General features: G+C 36.7%; 1 protein-coding gene across 1 annotated transcript in view; it reads left to right on the top strand.

Moving 5' to 3' along the window:
* The window catches only part of LOC127415112 (bone morphogenetic protein 1-like), a 126,549-nt gene that overhangs the window by 14,577 nt on the left and 88,527 nt on the right, over window positions 1-23,445 (top strand). The gene's annotated exons all lie outside the window — the stretch shown is intronic.

Raw genomic sequence — 23,445 nt, 5'->3', positions numbered from 1 at the left:
TACTGGCTCAACCAATGGCTTGAGTTTGGGGCAGGACTGTCTGCTTGTTTGACCAATGGAAGACGAGGGAGTGAAAGGGATAAATGTTTAATATTAGTCGTTATTTTTGGCAGTTTGGTGAATGTTGAAGTGTGTAATTTTTTTCTATATTAAAATATGTTCTCCTATCCCAGTTTAAAATGCGGTGTGGGGGTTGGGCCACCCCCCTCCCCAACCCCCCCCAGGGGGTGGAGTAAGGAGTTATGACTATTAAAAAAACACTTATTTTAGCTAAATCATTTAGTGTTAATTAATATTTTGCAGAACACCTTGATGAATGTACTTGGTCTGGTTGTTGGGAAAATCTCACGCAGTGTAATAGGAATCTCAGGATCTTGAAAACTGAGGTGGTCTGCTTAAAAACACGAGGCCGTATTTTTATAAAATGTGGATTTTTAAACGTAACTAACCTGGAAAGCCTCCCAGGAACATTGTGAGCATTCATCTAGATAAATTCCCATTTATGAAATGAAATATGAATGACTACCAGTCACGCATAATTACTGTACACTTCTCTAACTGCAATATCTTTTTCCTAAAAGGATTAGAGAGCAGTGTTGCGTAACATTTGTCTGTCAACATCATTTCCATAATCCAGCCTTAGGACAACAAATAAAAAAAGTTGAATTTCCCTAAGCTTCAGGATTTACCCAAACTCTCTAAGTGTAGTTTCTGTCTGTTCTTATTGTTTTATTGAGCCCATCGCTGCTGTTGTGCAGTAGACATTTATAACTGTAACAGTGCCAAAGATTTATCCTCTGTTCTCTCCCTTCTTGCCCCCTAGGTAAGGATTAGGGTTAGGAATCAAGAACCGCTTATTCCTCAGAACAGGTTCCATTTTAAAAATATTAAGAATAATACTTGAACCAAATTATTTTTATGATGTAAAATGGTTCTTTTTTTGGGGGGGGTGGGGGGTTTCTCCCTCTTTTCTCCCCAATTTGGCATGCCTGATTCCCAGTGTCAAAGAGTCCTCGTGGTGGCGTAGTGACTCGCCTCAATCCGGGTGGCGGAGGACGAATCTCAGTTGCCTTTGCGTCTGAGACCGTCAGTCCGTGCATCTTATCACATGGCTTGTTGAGCGCGTTAGCATTGTTTTTGTTTCATATCTGCGGTTTGTATATACTGTAATTAAGACTAGTTATTGGATGAGTGGTCGCTAAATTTAATCAGAATTGGATGTAGAATCACTAAACACCTGCGGGCCATCTTATAGATATTGCACACAAAACCGGAAAGTGCTTTCTCAATTTAATAAGCTCTAATCTGATAAGCTGGCTTTACGGAACTTCAGAGAGTAAGGCCACATTGGTATCATGCCTCAAAATGGCATGTTAAAACAACACAAACACACATTCCAAAATACTACAAATTTCCAAACAGCCTCTTTTTAATGCTGCACTTTATACTCTGGGAGAGTGAAGTTAAAAAGAAAATGGTCACTGTCAAGTCAAACAACTTCCCGGTGGTCAACGCTTCGAATTCGCCTGTCAAAGTTCACCAAACTTAAACTCCACGCGAAATCCGCAAGGGGAAATTCTTCGCCACCAGAAGTTTATCGCACGATCGCGCATGCAGATTCCCATTGAGATGACTGTATTTTGCCTGCAGGATTTCGCCGTGCAAAGGTAAATGTGACCACGCCTTAAGTCCAAGTCCACACTGATACGTTTTCATTTGAAAACACACTAATTTCACTACATTTACATCTTTCATCCACACTGGAACTGTTTTTTCCTCCACGAAAATGGAGCATTTCGAAAATGCTCGCTGATGATGACATTAGGAAGCTGAAAAATGAGATATCAAATGAAAACGGATTAGTGTGGATTTTTTCTCTTAAGTGGGCAGTTCTTGGCCAGAATAACCTGCAATGTGGGCCAGACCTTTTGCTGTTAAGTCAAAGGTCTGGCTACACAAGACTATATGAGAAGAGGGGAGTATGCCAGCAGACTGTAGGTCATTCAGTGCATGCCAGTGCGGGCCAGTCCTGCAGGTTTCTGCGTCTGTCTGCCAGCTGATGTGACTGCGGCTCATTTAGATCCCTCTGGCAACTCAACCCTCAATAATACATCACTCTGCTGCACATCTGAACTCTGTTAAAACGGATGTGGGACCAGCACACAGTGAACTCTCACTTCCAGCTGTGCTTGCAGTGCATTTCAGACCTGATCTGCTGGGCTATTAGCTGAGTGTTAGCACACAGCTTGTGTTCAACTTTTGACTATGATAAGAGAAGGTCAAGGGAGGTAAAAGAGTGTGGAAACTCAGTAGGAGTAAAACATCTGGTTTATATACATATGCCATTCTAATGTTGATTCTGTTTTCTGTCCAGGAGGTTACTTCCTGTGTTTTGTTTATTTTTCAAGATGGGATATATTGTACTCTACTTTAACGCTGCTCAATGCGTTTAAAACTATCAAAATCCACTGTTTGACAGGGAACACTCTTCCTCTTCCAAGTACAGTGAGGTTCAAAAGTTTGATAATGCTTTTATATACAGTATATTTCATATATATATACACACAGTGTGACAATATTACATATCTCGGGTGACCAACGACCCTTTACACTTTTGATAATAAAGCAATTAGAAAAAATACATCATTTTTTATTGTTATACTATTCATAATAGAAAGGTTGAGGAATACTTAAGAGATGAGGCTGGATGAGGCAAAGGGGATGGAATGAGGTCCCGGATTACTAAAGACCCGAGATATGCATTTAAGGGTTAAAAAGCATGTGCCAACTTCTTAGAAATGTAGTCTTTGTATTTTTGTATTTTTATTTCATCAACAGATCTATAAAACCATGATCACCATATCAAATATCTCTTCTTGTTCTTATTTAATGTTTTGTTTTATATTACATTTGCTGAATGTCAAAATTTTGGACCCACCAATCCTTCTTTTGAGGCAAATTGTTTCTAAACTATGATATGCACATTCTGGGCATTATGGGTGTTCTCTCAACTAACTCTCAACATTCTCTCAAACCAACTTACTCTCAACCAGGGATGCTTTTTAAACAGTATTAAAGGAGTTCCCAAGTATGCTGAACATTTGTTGCCTGCGATTCCTCCACTATCTGCTCCAATACATCCATTTAAAAAAAAAAAAAAAAAAATGTATATATATATATATATATATATATATATATATATATAATTTTAATTTTTAGTTTTATGAAATTATGTGCAAGTACAGTCATTTCTCTACAAAGCTAATTTCAAGCATTTAGATCAAACTTTAGGTGTGTCTTTTTGTATTAATTTCCCAATAAGCACACTCTCGTCCAACTTACTTCTAAAGCATATGAGTAGAACAGAGCGAGGAAATTCAGTCTCAAGGCACTCTTCACATAATTCACTAGTACGAGCCTGTTCGTCACCTCCAGCATTACACCCCATTTGTTCAAGTAATGACACAGCAGAATCCAAAACAACATGAGTTCTCTAGATGTCTTCAGCATGTGTGTGTTTGTGTACAGAGTGAGAGAGTGAAATGTGTGTATACGGATGTTTATATATGTGAGAAGAGTGGATCGTAAGCCATTATGAAGTGATTTTGTAGAGGAAGAAAGCATTGCTTCCTCAGGGAGATTTTAAAGCAGACTTGAGAGTGTTTTGATTCTGTGGGTGTTAATATATGTGCAGAAAGCTGCTTTCATTCTGACCTGTGCTTGGCGGTCTGTAACACAGGGTCACAGGTTAGCCTTTATTTCTGTTACAGCACATTTCAGCACTCACTCAGAACTTTACCCTAGAGAATTGTTTGTTTTAATGCCTGGCAGATATCTTCCCACACATTTATGTTGTTACATGCATTAATTACAGTATGCTACTGTTGCAGTCTATTGAAATGTGCACTTCGTTTCTACACATTCTAAAAGAGCTAACACAGTATTTTCAGGAACATTACTAATGAGGCCCTAGAGATTAAAGTGACCCCTCAGAAAGAAGTAGGCTGCTCTGAATTTGACAAATGCTTCGATTCTGTCCAATATTAAGGAGTAACTAACTAAGAAGGTACATTGTAAAAAAAATTCAGTTAAATTTACAGTAAAATACTGGCTGCTGTGGTTGCCAGAAATTTACCATTAAAAAATATGTTGATAATGTCATTTTGATGCCCGTATATTTTACAGTTCACTACCGTTTACATTATTTAATTAAATAAACTTAAAATACTAACCTTCTGGAAACTTTAAAATGTATTGTTAATTACCATAGTAATTACAAAAGGCCACACACTGCTTTGTACTTTTACCGGAGGGGGAAAAAAATCTGATGTTGAATTTATTTGGTGTTTGTTTGTAATTTGTAAATTTCTAAACAAAGAATCACTGACCCCAATAATACTGCCATTACCATAAAGGCAAGCATTTTAGAGAACAATTGAGTATTAAAAAAATATGTTTCTATTTAATTCTAATGGAAATGAGAAGTGACTACAGAGCATCAGAAATGTTTTTATTTTATTAAAAAAATTTTTTTAACGATTTTTACATTATGATCTGAGAGTAGGTTTTCATTGCCAAATCAGTTTGTTTTTGAGAATTCAGAAACAATCAATATCTTTTTATTTTTCTGAATTCAAAGTTAACTGATTGCTAGCAAACATATTGTGTTACCAATTCCAATCTTATCCAACTTTTCCAAAAAAAAAGAAAAAAAAAAAAACTAAACAAAAAAAGAGAAATGTTATTACCATCACATATCATTACATCACACACAATATCAAAACTACAATTGAAGGTTGAAGTTTAGTTTCTCAAGGTTTCAAGTTGTCAACAACTCCCCTGAAGGATCACCCTCAACTGCTAGAGAATCAGTGCAGAGTAATTAGGCTTCTAGGTTTAAATATGCAAATGTAATGAGTAGCATTGTAATGAGAAAGTATTTGGTTAGCTGTCCTCAAAGCAACCATTCACACAGCATTCACACCTTTAGACTGCGATCAAAATAACACAAAACAGATTCTACTGTAGTCAAACCCATGACCTGTATTACTAATAATGGAAAAGATAAATTTGTACAAAACTTGGTCACACACCCCTTGATGACATAAACCAGCCTTTCCGTTCATCAGGTGTCATTAATAGGAGTGTTTAAAGGAGACTGGTGGTTTGGTTGATTGTTCGATCAATAGCTTTTTGTTGACACAGTAATTGGTTTGCTATTGGTATACTGACCGCAGCCACTGTTCTGACCCCCTGCTACCCTACAGCAACTGTTTCCATTTAACACAGACATGCACACTTTGGCTGTGTGTACTTGTATTTAATTGTGCATGTGCAGTTGTGCTTTCGCAACTTGCCGAATATGTTTACAATAGCTTTTTACAAAGAATTATTCATAAGATTCAGGTTCTTAAGGGTCATTTTTTTTATCCAGCTTTAGATACAATTTGCAGCCATTTAAACTCTGTTTTGGTATATTTACTTTACTTACTTCATCTCTTTTTATTTGGATATTGATGGACACTTTACGTTATAGCTTGACTTTAAGCTTGAGAAGATTCTTAAGAGTTAAACTAATATAAAACTAACATCACATCCGTTGAATTCTATATTAATGTGATCAATTGCAATGTTGTTCTCAACTAAACTGCAGCTTCTCTTGCAACACCTCTTAATAACACATTCATCCTCGTCTTGAGTTAAATGACACATACGGCTTGGTAGTGATACAGATTTCCAGATTTGATTACAGATTTTCCTGATTTGATTACATTCTGATTCACAAGCTTTCGATTCTATTCCGATTTCAATTATGTTCAGATTCATTTGGGTATAGTTCAGTTATAATGTCCATTTTGCTTACATTTTAAAGAAATTCTCTCTCAGTTAATGCTGTTAGTTATACAGGGGACCTTCTAGCTTGGTACATTATGAAAATATGAAATTTTACAAATCATCATCAGAATAAATGTATCAGTCGTTTTTCATCATTTTTGGTCATAATATACAAATTCCATGTATTCCATGAATAAATATGATGTCTTTAAATTGCATATATTATATTGCATATATTAAAGCAACATCACATGAGCAAGAGTGCTGTATTGTCCATCTATCAGCATGGCTGTGATTCGGCCGTAGGCAGGAGGTAACTACTTTCTTACACCACAGAATCTGCTGTTGCTAGTTCAAAGGTGGGCCCAAACCTCTGTTACTAATTCAAAAACCACACTTTAGAACTATTAATGACAGCTTGGGCTGTTTCTAACAAGTTATTGGTGAAACAAGGATGTGAGAGAGAGAGAGAGAGAGACTGAGCATGTGGTTACCTGCGTTTGTTGTAGTGATGAACATTCTGCAGCAGAGTATGTGAGCGGATTGGAAGTGGAGCAAAGAGTGGAGCGGCATGATTTTGCCTGGAGCGAGGAGCAGGTTTTTAAAAAATCAGAGCGTCATTGTCTCCTTTCGCTTCAAGAGTGCTCCACTAATTCTCCATCACGGGCACACCCCCTGTTAACGGCCCTTTATGCAATAATTCACCATGAGGTAAGCAGTGTTAAACACTATTGGCATGAAGGAAAGATGGAATTTCTGATTTAACCAGAAAGAATGTGATAAAAAAATAATACAAATGTAAAATCTAGCATCACTTGGTAAAGTTCGACCTCCAGCGTGAAAGTTACTTTCGCTTTCTGTGTTCACGCTCCCTATTATTGAGTTAAGCTTGTAGTAAATCTGGACTTTAGATTTGTCTCGTGTCTCGTCTCTTCATTTCTACATCAACTGACGTATATTGAAAATAAATGACGGGACAGCGAAGGAGAACACGAGTGGGGAGGTGATTGCCACGATCAAAGGTTTGTTGTGAAATCCTAAAAGATGTGTCCAGAAAATGTGATGATAATCTGTTCACATGTGGAGAGAAAATCTAAAGGTCAGTAATACATTTACTTTATACAGTATATATATATATATATATAATATATATATATATATATATATATATATATATACTGTATATCTCTTCCCTATTAAATATTTTGAATAATCATACCATTCTTCTAATCTAATGCATCGCAATCTTAACTGTAGGCTATTATGTCCTGCATTAAATAGGATTGAACTTTCAATGACCTAAACCACCAACTGAACTAATCAATATGTAAATTTTGTGTAGTTTGACTTTAATCGACAGCCATCTAATTTTTTTTTAGTGCTGTAGGCTAATTTATGCGTTATACATTTGCAGATGAAGAAGCTCAGCAAACGTGAACAGAGAGAGGTAGATTTAAAATCTTTAAAAAATTCAAAAGCTAATATTTCTAAAAGTGAACTCTGCATTAGACATGTAGTTTTGATAGTCTTGTCTAGTTTTGATTAAAAAAAAAGTGTAGAACATTCTGAGAATGTAATTTTTTCATTCACAGATTTATAGGGCAAGGTAAATTAAAAGAAGTGCAATAATAGAAAATAATAGGCAATAATACATAGGCCTAATAATGTTTTTTTTTTTTTTTTTTGGTAATTTATTAATTTGATTTAATGTTTTGTTTTCGTTCTGGTAAAATACATTTTTTTGGTAATTTATATTTTTAATTTAATGTTTTTTTTTTTGTCTGTAATTTATTTAATTGATCAAACCCTGCTGCCGACATGTTTCAAAAGTAAGCTATACAAATAATTTAATTTAGTCTTGGGCTAATGTTAGTGTTCCAATAAAACACATTGTAGCTTTTCTTCTAGTATTTTGTATTTATTTTTCATTTAATACATCTTCTGCATAGAAGGTAGTGATATTTAAAAGTATACTGAAATATCTTTACAGTGGATATGTAGTTAAGCGCTAATTTTGCCATGGAGCAAACATGGAGTGGGGTTTCTCTAATCCAGGAGCGCAGAGTGAGCGAGGAGTGGGAAATGGACAACCCAGAGTAGAGCTGGAGCAGAGTGAGTAAAGAATGCTTTGAGTGCGGAGGGGAAATTGCTGCCAGTCCACTCCACTCGCATACTCTGTTCTGCAGCTGTTAGTTTAACTCTATTCCTCAGCTGTAGTGTGATAATAATCTGCTCTGATCTTGGAGCGATGCTGACATACGTGCTAACTGAATAATCCTACAAGTATTTCACTCACGTTCAAGTGTTTTGTTGTTGGACAGAAAACACTGAGGGTGCCAGTTTCATTCTTTTATATTTTTTGAGGAACTCTTATTTTGACACAGACACAGAAGCCAGATTCTCCTCTGCCATGTTGAAAGTTTATGTCTTCTCCCAACTTTGAAACTTGTATCAGGTAGCAGCCCTGAGCGTGTTTGATTACTCCATCTGTCAAGACTCTCAGCTGTGATTGGCAGTAATGCTGAAGCTGTTCGTTTAACTCTATTTCTCAGCTATAGTGTAGTAGTAATCTGAGCGATCATGGAGTAAGAGACAATTATGGATGACAGATTACTGACTGACACAATTTGTCATCGTCAGCTCAGCTCGCTCATAGCACACACAAGGCAGTCCTTTGTCGACACCTGCTGGCTCAAATCTTTAATGTCATAGGAATGAATAAATATTCACACGTCTAGCTGCTCTTTCACATTTGGAAACACACTTGAAACGCCTCTTGTCCAATCAGATTTGAGGACCAGAACTACATAACTGTTGTATAACAAGTGCTAAAGTGGTACTGTCTCTTAATAATATTAATATTAATTAAATATTAATAATATTAACTGACAAATGGATTGCATGGATCTCAGTCTTTGACCACACATTACACAAAACGAATCAAACTGAAGAGTAAAAGTTTGGTGATCTCGGTGATGAACTTCTTCACCAGTACACCACTAAATCAATTTCAGGATCGTTCAAAGGAAGATCGCTATTAATCAGAAAATCTATATTTTTATACAGGCCTAATTACACATCCCCCTCTGAATTTTAATATAACTCCATGTTTCTTTATCGGTGTCCCATGTAAATAGCATAAAGCATTACTGCCCACTGATATGCGTGGATTTTAATGCATTATTTACTGTACAGCAAAATCCCTAATAGTTTACAAATTTCTAAGGTTGCATGTTATATACCACCCAGCCCTAATTTTACTTTATTTTCATCTGTGACTTTATACCCCAAAATAAGGCAATACATTGCAGTCTTTGACAAACCAAACAAACAGTAAGCATATAAATATAAAAATAGTCATTCTAGTTTTAAAGGAAAGATTATAATAGATTTAACTTTTTTATTGTCTCTTTAATTATTTTTTCCAAATTTGAGTATACTTTCTATTCAAATTTTACTACATTTTCATCTGCAACCTTATACCCCATAAATAAGGTAAATATCCTGCAGTGTTCCTCAAACCAAACAAACGTTAATTAAATCTCTGTAATGCAAATATTCTCATGTCTGAATGTTTGACGGCTACTATAAAAAAAGCATCTGCTCCCTGACTAGATGTGCCAATCAAAACGCACAACAAATGACTTGTTTGTTTTCCAAATGGCAGCCACCTTTTTGGTCCTGTGCCTTCTGAAGTTAATGCTCACTCAATCCCCCAGGCCATCTGTGGGTCCATAACACTTTCTTCATCCCTGGCCTCCCTCTGACAATCCCTGAAGGCAACACAGCTTGTTAAGGAATAAACACCATTCCCCAGTCCATGCTTGCAGTCTAATCTGGAACACAAACTATGATTAGCCCTTTGAAAAGTAGTAGTCGTGTGAGCTTGTAGCTTCTGTTGCCCAAGGTTCAAATTGCAGAGTCAGGAAATGTCAAGGTAAGCACTTGCTAAGGCAGAACAGCTGTAAATGTTTTTACAGCAGAGAAGAGTAAAGGGGCTGTTGTATTTATGAGAATTGCCTATCTGCCTGATCCTAACATGAACACTACCACCATCTGGGTCTGTCCAGAGAAGAAATTTGGTTGTGTTTCAAGAAAAGCAATGGCATTTCCCACATGGAAATGTCCGTTTATTATTGGATTTGTTCATACTTGTATTTCCCCCAACATTTTAAATCCTTTAAAACATTCTGTGGACATTTTATTATCTGGGTGAATCTCAAGAAAACATGTCCACGTGTCCAGGTCACATTATTCCCCCAAAAAATCTAAAGAAAAAGAAGCCTGTTTTTAGGATCATTCATAATGTTACCATTTAATGTGACATTACTTTTATAATTAAGCATAATAAATTAGAATTTCCCCCCAAATTCTCATTACTATAATGCATCCAGACATACTTGCAAAATGTTCACTTTACTTACAAAAGTCATTTTTATTATTTTAATAAAAAAAATAAAAAATTGCTCCACATATCTGAATATCTCAGCTCTGTTGGTCCTTTCAAAGCAAGTGAATGGTGGTCAGAATTTTTAAGTTCCAAAAGCAGATAAAGGCAGCATAAAAGTAACCCATATGACTCCAGTGGTTAAATCTATATCTTCAGAAGCGATATGATAGATGTGGGTGAGAAACAGATCAATATTTAAGTCCTTATTGACTATAAATCTCCACTTTTAACTTTCACATTTGAAAATGAAAGTGGAGATTTAAATATATAAAGTAAAAGGAGATTTGAAGTAAATATATTTGTTTTCTTTTAATGTTTGTTGTAGTGTATTATGTACCATAATTAATTGTAACAAATTGATAAATCACAGAAAACTCGATCGATTCACACCCCTGATATTTAAATAATTGAAATTAATGACTAATTTCTTGCAAGTTCTTTAAGACAAAATAAATGTATGATTATATTTTAATGTACCATGATTAATTGTGATTAATCACAAAACTGTGCAATTAATTATTTATTTTTTTAAATTGTAATGGATTCACAGCCCTAGTTTTTATTATTGAAATCAGAAAAAAAATGAATTCTGGCATTATTTTCATGACAGTTATACACATTTCCCCACAAATTCTCATTGATTGTGTAGTAGGATCAGTTCTTTTGGGCAATGGAGGAGTCAGGAGACAACGAAGCAGTGCAGTCTTTTATTTTCTGCCTTCAGGTTCTTAGATTTCTTTAATGCACTCAATAAGATAAACTTTTTCAATAAACTCAGTAAGTGCCGAGTTTGTGCTCTCAGGTGCAGTGCAGCTTTTAAGTGTCCCTCCGCCATCACTATAACAAGAGACAGGTGTTAGAGATAATTACAACCCAGGTGAGGAGCCTTACCGCTCGTGCTCCTCCTCCCCCCCCGCAAAAATGAAGCTTAACATTGTTTTTGAGTTTCCACAGTATGCAATAGACGGGCATGTCTTAAGGTCAATATTAGGTCAAAAATAGCTTTTTTTTTTTTGCCTTCTCTAGAAACTCAATCATTGTTTTGAGGAATGAAGGCTATACGATGCTTGAAATTGCCATAAAAATGAAGAGATCATACAAAAAGGTGTACACTACAGTCTTGAAAGACAAAGGACAACTGGCTCTAACAAGGACAGAAAGAGATGTGGAAGGCCAGATGTACAACTAAACAAGAGGATAAGTACATCAGAGTCTCTAGTTTGAGAAATAGACACCTCACATGTCCTCAGCTGACAGCTTCATTGAATTCTACCTGCTCAACACCAGTTTCATGTACAACAGTAAAGAGAAGACTCAGGGGTGCAGGCCTCATGGGAAGAATTGCAAAGAAAGTCACTTTTGAAACAGGAAAACAAAAAAGAAAAAGGTTAGAGCAAAGAAACAGACATTGGACGACAGATAGTTGGAAAAGAGTGTTATGGATCTTAACCCCATTGAGCTTTTGTGGGATCAGCTAGACTGTAAGGTGCGCAAGAAGTGCCCGACAAGACAGCTGTAGTGAAGATGCCGAGGCAGATGTGTTTAGATCCATGTGCAGTTTTAATAAGTATAAATAGTAAAACAAAGTAGCAAAATAAAAGGGAAAACAAAAAGGCAAGCAATAGTAAACAAAAGGCAGGCTAGGGTTCGGTACACAGGCAGACAGTCCAGAAAGGCAAACCAAGTAAATCCGATAGGCAGAGGGGTAATCCAATAAACAGGCAATACATCCACAAAACTCACAAGCAGGCTGGGAAATACGAGGAACAGGCAGGAGTCAAAACACAGGGAAAACAGGATAGGTAAATAACACTCAGAAATGTTGACAAGGCAAACAAGACTTCACACTGAATGCGAGAAAACAGGGAACTTAAATAACCAGAGTTAATGTGAGCCAGATGTGAGAGTAATCAGTCTGAGCGGAGGATTATGGGAAATGTAGTTCGTGAGAAGTTAATACTCAGGGGATGGCGACCTCTGGCGGCATAAAGGAGAGGTAGCAGGCGTGGCAGGTGTAACAACAGCCTCATCTATGGCAAGTGCTACAGGAAGTGTGGGGTGAAATGTCAACTGAGTATCTGGACAAACTGACAGCTAGAATGCCAAGAATCTGCAAAGCTGTCATTGCTGCACGTAGAGGATTTTTTGATTAGACCTCTTTGAAGTAGTTTAAGAAGTTCTGAACATTATTTCAAATTGTAATAATAATTTTTCATGTTATTAATGTCCTGACTATACATTGTGATCATTTAAAAGTACCAATTTCTTTCCATAAGAGCAAAATCTGTACATTATTCCAAACTTTTGGCCGCCAGTGTGTGTGTGTGTATGTATGTATGTATGTGTGTGTGTGTATATGTGTGTGTGTGTATATATATATATATATATATATATATATATATATTACTGTATTAGAGTAAAAACATACTTTATTGATTTTTTTTTTATTTGAATAAGCATAAATTAAATGCAGTACAACGAATACTACTGTAATGTATAAATAGTTTACAATTCAAATAATATTTAATTGTTTTTTCGCATTAGGCCTTCGATTGTTTTACTGTAATGAGAAGTTTTGGGGTGTGCTTGATTGTAATAAGCACAAAGTCACTTTGCAAAACATTTTAATGGTCTGAAAATAGACTAAAATATAATAAATATAATATAACCAGGACATGTTCTCGACAGTGCAGATTCACTATGTTCTCTTTAGAATTAGAAAACAAAAATAAAACAAAAACATAATGAGCATACTTTGAAAGGCTATTGTTTTTTAACCACTATCAACAAGTTCCAATGATTGAAGTACACTGATATTACATCAAAGACAACAGTAAGTGAAACTATATACTCGAGCACCAACTAGCCTTCTACATAGACCACCTAAATAGACGTCTCTTTATGAATGTGAAGGGTGCATTTACATTTAAGGAGGTGGCACAGTAGTGGCCGTGACTGGTATTATTATGCACAGCAGGCCTGTAGTCTAATGTTCGTCTGCATTAAGACCCCTATAAGCCACGCTATCACACTGTTTACCTCAAAGATGCTGAAGGCAGAGAAATCTCTGATTTTGTGGGTGGTAGCTTTAAGACCTGTCTAGACCTCACATATAATACTCTCAGGTTTTTGAATAGAAACCAGTCTAGGTAAAGTAGTTGCCAAACTGACTTTTGTTAGTGAAAGTGCTGTTTGGAGCCAAAATGGTGATTGTCGAGAAGGGGCAGGCAATGAAAAAAGTCACAAGGAAAAAAAAGCTGGACCTGGTGCTGCAATACAATTAAAGATCCTCTTAAAGGGATAGTTCACCCCAAAATGAAAATTCTCTCAGCATTTACTACCCTCATGCCATCCCAGATGTGTATCTTTTTCTTTCTTCTGCTGAAGATAAACAAAGATTTTTAGGAGAGTATCTCTGCTCTGTTGTTCCTTTCAGTGCAAGTCAACGATGACCAAATCTTTGAAGGTCCAAAAGGCATTTAAAGGCAGCATAAAAGCAATCCATATGACTCCAGTGCACTCACAAGATACAGGCTAACTAGTCATTATAGGCCACGGACCAAAACATATTTACTTATATCTTCAGAACAATATGATGTGTCAAAATTCTTTTGATAACTTTTGATAAACTTTTTTTATTTTTTTTATGTATACCAGGTTTTGTGAGAATCGGGCAAACGGCCTAGGACGAGTTTGAAAAAGTAGGTTTTTCGAATAAATTGAAATTGGAGAAAACATTTAATGTGAAATGGAAATTCAAGTGACTATATGATTGTGGATTCAGAGAAGCTGTAAATTTTTATTGTAGCCCATACGGTTCCGGAGTTATTAGAAAAAACATTATAGCGCCAGCATGTGGCCGATTGCCACAAAAATGTATATGCGGCTTCGTGTAGATACCCTGCTTGTGTATAATAATTTCCATAACCCTCTGTCATTCCCAATACGAGTTATTAGGTGCTGAAATTTGATTGGCCGTTGGTGGCCATTTTTGTTAATTTGTCGAATTGATTTTTTAAGAATATGTTAGCATTTGAACCAAAGAAGATGCATATTTAATTTGAACTTTGTCGCTCAAACGGCTGCAGAGTTATCACAATTTTTTAGTTGTAGCGCCCCCTAGGGGTAGAGTTGTACAAAACTTTGCTGACATCTTCTAAACATTCTGGTGACTGAGTTTGGGGTTTGCGTTGAGTAGATATTGATCAGTTACTCTAATCGCGTTAAACCAAAAGAATTGTATCGTTAATATCTTCGGAAAGATTTGATGTATCAAAACTTTTATAATGTTTTGTCGTGGGGGACTAATGATCTAGAAGAAATTCAAAAAAGTATGTTTTAAAAACAAAATCAAAATGGTGGAAAAAAATGATCGATTGAAGTTTATTTTGGATTTTGTTTAGTCACAACATAATTCCCATAGTTCCATTTATGTTATTCTATAGTTTTGATGACTTTACTATTATTCTAAAATGTGAAGAAAAAAAATTATAATAAAGAATGAGTAAGTGTTTCAAAACTTTTGACCGGTAGTGTATATTTTGTATGGCTTGACTCAAGGAATCAGAGGAAAAATCATTTTGATTCTAGCCCTTACGGTTGCAGAGATACTAATCAAAACGTAAAAGTGTTTATTATAGTGCCACGTAGGGTCAGATGTGTGTGCGTTTGTGCGGCTGAGTAGTGGGGGTGGATTTGGGACCATCCTGCTAAGTTTGTTGTCTTCACGATTTATGGTCTCTGACTCCCAGACACTTTTACGGCAGAAAAAAAAGATTAAGAAAAAGATGAAAATCAGTACAAATACAATAGGGTTCCAGCAGTTTCGCTGCTTGGCCCCCTAATAATCCTTAGAAGAACAACAGGGCCTTTACACTTTCAGTGCTTGGGCCATAATAATAATTATAATCATTAGAAGAACAATAGGGTCTTCGCACTTTCAGTGCTTGGGCCCTAATGATTGAAAAATAAACATTGATCTAAAGATAGTTTAACACAAATCTCATAAATATTTGTTTCATAAAATGGCTGCAGCAGTGATCATCATCGACATAAGAGTTTGGACATGGACTTTATTACTACCTGCTGGTGGAATCTCCAAACTGCAAATGCAGGAACTGAGTTTGCATTTTGTGCTGCTAACAGACCTGCTTTTAAAACGTCTTTGCGCAATGACCTATTTCTCAGGAAAATAGCAAATTTCGCTTTGCGGGACTTCATTACCATACAGTACACCACAGTCTGCATTCATACACCCACAGATAGGTCAAACACTACCACCCACACCCACTTTCGCTTTTGCGCTGGTACAAAAATTACACTTAGAATTAGCACTCTCACGAAAACTGGGTAAGCCATTGTGCAGAGTCATAGCAAATAGAACCCTTGCATTGTGTTCAACTCTGTTTCGCCAAGTTTAGCTGTTTTTGGTTACAAGAATACATCTTAGCAAACACCCCCTAAGAAATACATCAGGATTAGGTGAACCTTAAACCAGTCTAATTATACAGGGCTTTTATAAGGCTAAGTAGCTGAGAAATTGCTTAGTTCATCTAGATTTTCTTTTGCATAATAATTTAAATTTTGAAATTTTAAATGGCAGCGTTGTAATTAGAATGCTGACAGCACACTGTGTTTTCAGCTGTTAGACAGTTTGCATGATAAAACCGTCTCAGAAAAGACGTCTTTAAAATGTATACCTTTATAAACACCACTATTACAGCCATACACATTCAGATGGATGCATCCTGAGTGTTGAGTTTTAAAAACACCTTATCAAATTAATTTAAAAATGTGTCTCAGTCTAGACCCCTCCATTCTGTTCCATTACGTTGCGCACCGTTTAGGTGTTTTTGAATAGTAGACGCCCCCTAAGAAACACATCCAATCAGGATCAGGTAAACCTGAAACCAGCTAAGATAAACAGGGCTTCTGTAATCCCCAAGTATACTTTGAGCGTCACCCATTCACAACCTTGGTATTCTAGATTTGCAAGGTGAAGGCTTTTAGGCGTTGTTTGATGAGATTCTGTTGTGCTTTATCTGTGGCCTAGTGCTCCGTTAAGCTCTTTTTCATTCCGTTTTATAGAAATTGTGATTTCGCTGGTGAGGAAATTGATCTAGGGAGACAGAGCAGATTAAAAAGGGAATCCCTTGGGAAGACACAGATGTACATACAACTGGACGAAGAAATCAATCGAGGGAGGTCAGCTGCCCATTTGTTGAATTGTTCTCACTGGTCTTGGCTTCTGATGGAGCACAATTACACGCTAGATTAAGGGGCTTATATGAAGGATTGCATCCGTCTCTCGAGAGGGTGGAATTAAGAGTTTCTAGCAGACTGGAGGAGATCTCGTCTGTCTCGTCTGTTTGTGCCATGTGTCACTGGCATTCTCCCTTGAGACTGCGACCTTGGCGCTGGCCCTGGCGTTGGCAGTATTGGTGCCTTTGGAGTCCAGATTTGCGAGATCAAAAAGGGTTGTGGCCTAGAAACTGTTTGTTTGGGTTTTCAGTCGCCAGCATTAAAGGGGGACTTTTCTTGTACGATTGTTTTGAGTTCCTTTACATGCTCTGGAATACTCCAAAGCCCTTCAGCATTGTTTAGAAAGCATAATATAGCATTCTTTATGTATTTATTTTTTTAAGAATTTGTTTAGTTTCAGTTATTAGTGGTGATTGCTAATGCAAGTTTAAGGTTATGGATTTGAACATATATTGCCCTACACGTTTGTGCAACAGACATGAATGATGCCTACTGCAACTTTCCAATCAATTACGAGTTTTGCTTGGTGGACAATAAAATGGGTGAAAAAATCCCATACATTTACATTGAAGTAGGACCCGAGCCATATCTAGGGACCAGAATATCTCTATTCTCTATCACCTAGTACACAATCTGTGCACACATTCAACTGTACAGTCAACATTCACAACTTTTTATGATCAGTAGCAGTTAACTTTCAAGATAATTCTTGCCTCCAGTAGTTTCCTAATAGTAGTTACGACATTATGATGGTATTCAGGTTCACTCATCTCATAAATATGATCAATCATACGACTTGAGGGCAGCATAGCTCTCCAATATGTATTTTTTATTAAATTGCTGTTAAAGTTTCCCAGTGTCATTATTCAGGTGTTAATTATTCTTAAGACAGCTGTTAAAGCAGTTGTAGAAGGCACTCCCACGTGGGATCAGTTACTTTTCTCAGCATTGGTGAGGATGGACCAATCACAGTGGTTTGTGATTACTGGATGAGGTATTTATTTTGTCATCTTTTAGAGAGTGAAATGTGTCCTTGCAAGTCCACTTTCGCTGGAGTTTCTTCATATAATCACTGACATCTGGTATCTGGCTCTTATGAGAATACATCTTTTGGAGATCTCGCTCTCTGTTTTCAGTCTGATTTATTAATGCCACATTATATGACATAATCACAGTAGCTGTCATTTCCTTCACTTTCATCCACGCTCTTTCATCTGTATGTGTGCATTAAGTTAGTGAGCTTGTCTGGTCTTGTCAGAGATAATTTACACCTTTGTTTTGGTCAGTGTTACTGCAACCTCATACAGTATTTTACTAAAAATACTCATATACTAAGAGAGACAGAGAAAGAGAAAAAGATAAGGGATATTTCTGCCAGCAAGTGGAATACAGACCAATTATTATTGGATTTTCATTGTTGTGATGTCTCGCTTACCTTTCATCCCCTGTAAGTGCTCACTTTCTTTCCCAATTCCATTTTTTCTTTCATTAGTTCATTTAGCTCATTCATAGGTATGGGAATTATAAGGAATGTAAATTTTCTACTTCCTTAACAATTCTTGTATTTTTGAGGAAGCATCTTCAAAGCACCTTTCTTTATTAAAGATAAACACTACTACTTTTAGGAACTTTTTTTTAGTCCCTAATCATGCATCACTACTTTTCAAATCAAAACTTCCAGTCCTGTTAAAGCAACACAATTTACAATGTGATCAAACTCTGTTCTTCTTCTGCCTATTTTCTTTGGAGTTTCTTGTCAAGATGGATGCTCTCTGCCTCTCATGGCCTGTGGTTGTCTGTGTGGATGTGCTTTGAGAAATAAAACCCTATCATTTCAGCTCTGTCAGCTATTTTTAGTTCAGTCTGTTTTTAGAGTTCAGTGAAGTTTGTCTGAAGACCTAGAGAGCTGCCCAGATATTTAGCTGTGATCTTTTGGAGAGATAGAAATCAGATTAGTGAAGCTTAGTAACAAGCAATTTTTCCAGTAAGTAGTAGTGTTATGTGACAAAACGCTATATTGCTGTTTCAGTCTGGTCTCATAGTCTCAATCATGTTACTATACCTACATTTTTGCAAAGTGAATTTTATGTGGTTTGCTGTACATATCGCATCAGTTTCCTAGAGGCACTACAACAACAATTACTTTTATTCCCTTTCTTACAAATCACAAGTAAAATGGCAGATTTATGTTTGTAAAATTTACTTTTCAACCTGTTCCTCACACAATGCTATCTTATAACATCTAAACACTTTTACTATAGCGCATGACTTGGAGGGCTATACATTTTAGCATTTGCATTATATAACCAACTACATTGACAAGCTTGTTCAAAGATGACAAATTGTGAAGTACCTCAACTGTTAGAGCATTGCACTTGTGACGCAAAGGAATGGGCTACGAGTCTTGAAGAGCACGCAAGTTGACACGTGAGCTGAAAGTGTCATAGAAACACCACAAAATGATGTGGTTGCTTCAGCAAATGCTTTTTCATCTCACATTTCCTTTGACACCATTAGTTATGTTTAGGTTTCATGGTAGAGAGATTAACCTTCAAAACAACCTTGTCTGTTTTTGTTCCCACATTTGCTTTTTATGACACTATTGGTTAGGTTTAGGGTTTAGGTTTAAAGTTTAGGGTAGGGAGGATTTAAAAAAAATTAAACTCTATTGAACATTAACCTTAAAAACCTCATCAGTTTATTTAACTCGCTTTTAGCACCACACAGTGGACATTTCACCTTGAAACTGTAATATCTGGAGAAAGCTATCCATTAGCATTAGCATTCCCAATTTTGTAATGGCAGTTGCTCAGCTGGTGCATGACCCCTGGAAATACGCAACCTTGAGAGTGCCATATTTTCTCATAGGCACTCAGTTCTAGAAACATTTGTTATGTGATTGATAACTCTTCAAAAGCTGGGTTTCGATCCATGTATTTTTATGTGAATTTTGGGTTGTCGCATAAAAAATGCTGGATGGAAAACTAAGATGCAAATAAAATCTCCAAAATGTGCATAAAAACGTAATTTATTACATTTAATAATAGAGCCACAGTGCTTCAACTGCCAATTTCATTCTATTTCGCACCAGTTTCCCCAGAAATTACGATTTTGTTCTCTTAAATGCATGGTTTAAGAGAACTGCTGTATTCGGAAATTGTTTTTGCGATTTTAAGATTTCTGTTGCATAAATTCGATTCTTAACTTGGATGGAAACATGACTAATGGCAGCAGAAAAAGTCAATTTCAAGCTTTTAAGAGCCCTCCAAAATTAATCTGTCACTGTAGAAACATCTACAATAATACAATGAAATACTTGCAACTTATATGTTGCTTGGAAAAAGATTTATTCTGTCAGAATGCACAGCTAATTTTTAATGGCCAACAATAGAGAAACAATGGTCTAATTCCGGCATCTACCAGGTAAGGGGGTGACACTAACCAGCCAACTCCTTTTTGCACCTGGTAGCTCTACCCACAGTGAAATCGCATTGGTCTAAAGTCCCGCTCCACATAGTTGACTATCAAACTTTTTAAATATGTTCTGATTAGCTGTGATTCTGTCCCAACACTCAACATTTTGGACCTGTGTGGACCTGTGTTTGGGGTAACCATTAAGTTGCTTAAAATTAATCCACTACAGATGACTAATTACTTCTTTAAAAAAGATTACTTTATGGATTACTTCATTGAAAAGTAATGACATTACTAAATACTTTACTTTTAGGTTACCTTTTTTACACAGTAAAAAAAACAGTTTTCCTTGTTCATTGTCGCATGCAAACCATTCACTTAGCACTACATGTTTCTCTCTTACAATGAGTTGTTAGGCCCTGTTTCCACCTGGTATTAAGATGTGTTTTTGGTGATCCGATCACAAGTGGTCAACCGAAATGCATTGCTGTTTCCATCTGGTATTAACATGCATCTCAAATGTGTCTCATGTGACCACTTGTGGTTCTGTTTCGAGGGAAGGGTCTTTGATTTCATGATGACATACGTACATCAAACTCTTAGGCTATGTTCAGACCGCAGGCAAATCGGATTTTTTCTCAAATCAGATCTTTTCAGGCAGACTGTCCGCACTATTAATTGCAAGTGATCAAATCAGATTTGCGCGTTCAGACATAACCAGACAACCACCTGAGCTTCAGATGTGTGTGCTTCTCATCTGTGTCACTGCATGTTGTTACAAGACACACTAAGAAAGTTCCATTAAGTTCTCGTGATTGTATATGTATTTGCTTTTTCAAATTATTTTGGCAAATTGGAAGGTTATTTTGCCTTTAAAGCAGCATGTAACCAGCAAAGTTTAAGGCCACATCAACGCTAATACATTTTCATTTGAAAACACATGTTTTTCTCTGTGTTTTGGCCTTCCATCCACACTGAGACAGTTTTTTGATTGCGAAAAATTTGCTTTTCGAAAACGCTCTCTCAAGTGGATACATTTGAAAACTGAGATATCTGAAAACGATGACGTATTTGACGTATTCGATGATGCAGTCATGTAATTCCTTTAACCCAAAAAAATCAAGATGGTGACCTATGTTGTAGCGGTGTTGTTGTTCCTGATATTCACTTTTGATACTTTGTACTACCCTCAAATTGCATCCGTTCAAAGGTGATGGGACATTTACTTGGAATTGATGTTTGGTGACGGAACATGAGGACAACTGCTTTTCAGACTGTACATGGAACGGCGATGTTTCGCATGCGCAGTAAGGGGATTTAACAGTTTTCATACATTTCAGTGTGGACAAGCTTTTGGAAAGCGTTTCGAAAAACAAAAAAGGCATTTTCAAATGTATCAGGATCAATGTGGACGTAGCCTAAGGGTACGTTTACACGACAACGATGTACTAAAAACGGAAAAGTTTTTCCTTTGCGTTTTTGAAAAGTTTCGCGTTCACACGGATCTGTGAAAACTACTAAATGCTGTATTATGCATGCCAGGCGAGTATTTGGCGATGTCACTTTGTAAAGAAACACTACGCGCCTGCACACATAAGCATTCTTCCACAGAGCGGTGAATACAAACAATGAAGATGGCGAAAGCGTCGAGCAATTTTGCCTGGACGGACAATGAGGTTGCTTTATTACTACAAGTCTTGAGCAGCACAAACACAGTCCTGTAGTCCGCCATTGTAGTTTTGAATGTCTCGTGCGTTGTTTTGAAGTACTCGCGCGCATGCATATAGACTGAACACGTAATACGCTTGCTCATGACGTCATCGTTTTCACAAATTCGTATTTTTGTACATTTACACGGAGACGATAACGGCATCATTTTCAAAAACGCGCACTTTGAAACCCGTTTTCAAAAGTTTGCGTTTTCAGGCCCCAAAACACCGTTGTAATGTAAACGAACAGCCAAAACGCATAAAACGTTTTCCGTTTTCAGTTGAAAACGCTTTCGTGTAATCGGCCCCTAAAACTCTTGTTTTAGTGCAGCGGTTGATGGACTGGTGAGGGGTGGCGATTCACTGTACCGGGACATGTTCAGGATGGATTACTGTTCCAATGTGGTCACATGCATTCTGGACTACCTCCATGTGTGGTGTTTTGGTGATCTGATCACAAAATGTTTTGGACCCCATTTCCACCTTTTATTTGGCGCTGACCATTTGTGTTCGGATCACCAAAAACGCATCTTAATACCAGGTGAAACGGGGTCTTAGTGACTCTTGTTAGTGCTATCACAGAAACCCAAATGGATGTACAAATGTAAATAATTCATATTTTAAATATATTAAACATAAATAAAATTATTTTTGAAGTTAGTGTAACCCAAGTATTGTACTTAAAAGTAATTAAATTCAGTAACTGTTGTCTGATTACCCTACTTTTTTGCTGGACAAAAAAGGTTGCATTGCGCCTGTTTATAACACAAACCTGAGTAGTTTCATAGTAGCTTCCCCAGCACTGGAATAATCATGAGTGTTATGTGCGTCACAACAATACCAATCTAAGTATCAAAACACTCAGACACAACACAGAGGCAGCAGACTGCCTAGAGAAAGAATAATAGGCTGCATTGTCCTGTGCAGGAAGCTACAGGTCTCTGCCCTACTGCCTCAGGCAGGATTATGAGGTGGCTGTAGCTCTGTTTGATCTCTTTCTCACACACACACACAATTTATTTGCCCCACCTCTTACTCACTGCCTCCTGGCACAGACAGTAAATCTGGCAAATGCGTTAATTTTCATAGGCTTTTAAAAATCCCAAGCCTCAGGCCTCACACTTACACTTAACACACACACTGTCATTGCCACAGGACATTTGATAATGAAGCAAATAACCTGTGTTATGAGTCTCATAAAGTCTCCCTGTTTGGTAATTTCTCCTTTTCAGCCCTCATTAAGAAAAATAATGTGCACTATATTCCAGGTGTTTGCTGACTAATCAGTGTTGTTTTTTACTTGTTTTTTACCCAAGCAAGATACAGTACACAGAAGTATTTGGATGTCCGTTACTGAAAGCGTTTTCTACTAAAAATACAGTTTGTGGGGGCTGTGAAACAGTCACGTTGCAAAATTTCTGCAAACACATTTTTAGACACAGCATTATGTACCACATGTATGGTATTCTTTGAAGTACCTTGAAATGTCATTTAAATAGCCTACTATGGTGCACAAATTTCATGGATACCAATCTGCAAAATCAGCTAATTTCAGAATTGGTACAGTAGCAAAAACAGCCAGTTTAATTCTAAGGGTCAGAGAGAGAGGACGGAAAATGTTATACTAAATTATGTCTTTGGTGCAAGAAAACGTAACTAACATTGTAAGTGGAAAACATTAAATGCTACAAATGTGTAGAATATGGCCCCTTCTGTTCCATACAATCATAATTTGTTAACTCCGTCATTTCATACTTGTGATAATTAGCTGCCCTT

Source organism: Myxocyprinus asiaticus, chromosome 24, assembly GCF_019703515.2.
Source record: "Myxocyprinus asiaticus isolate MX2 ecotype Aquarium Trade chromosome 24, UBuf_Myxa_2, whole genome shotgun sequence".
Classification (NCBI taxonomy): Eukaryota; Metazoa; Chordata; class Actinopteri; order Cypriniformes; family Catostomidae; genus Myxocyprinus; species Myxocyprinus asiaticus.
This window is presented reverse-complemented; position numbering and strand designations above follow the sequence as displayed.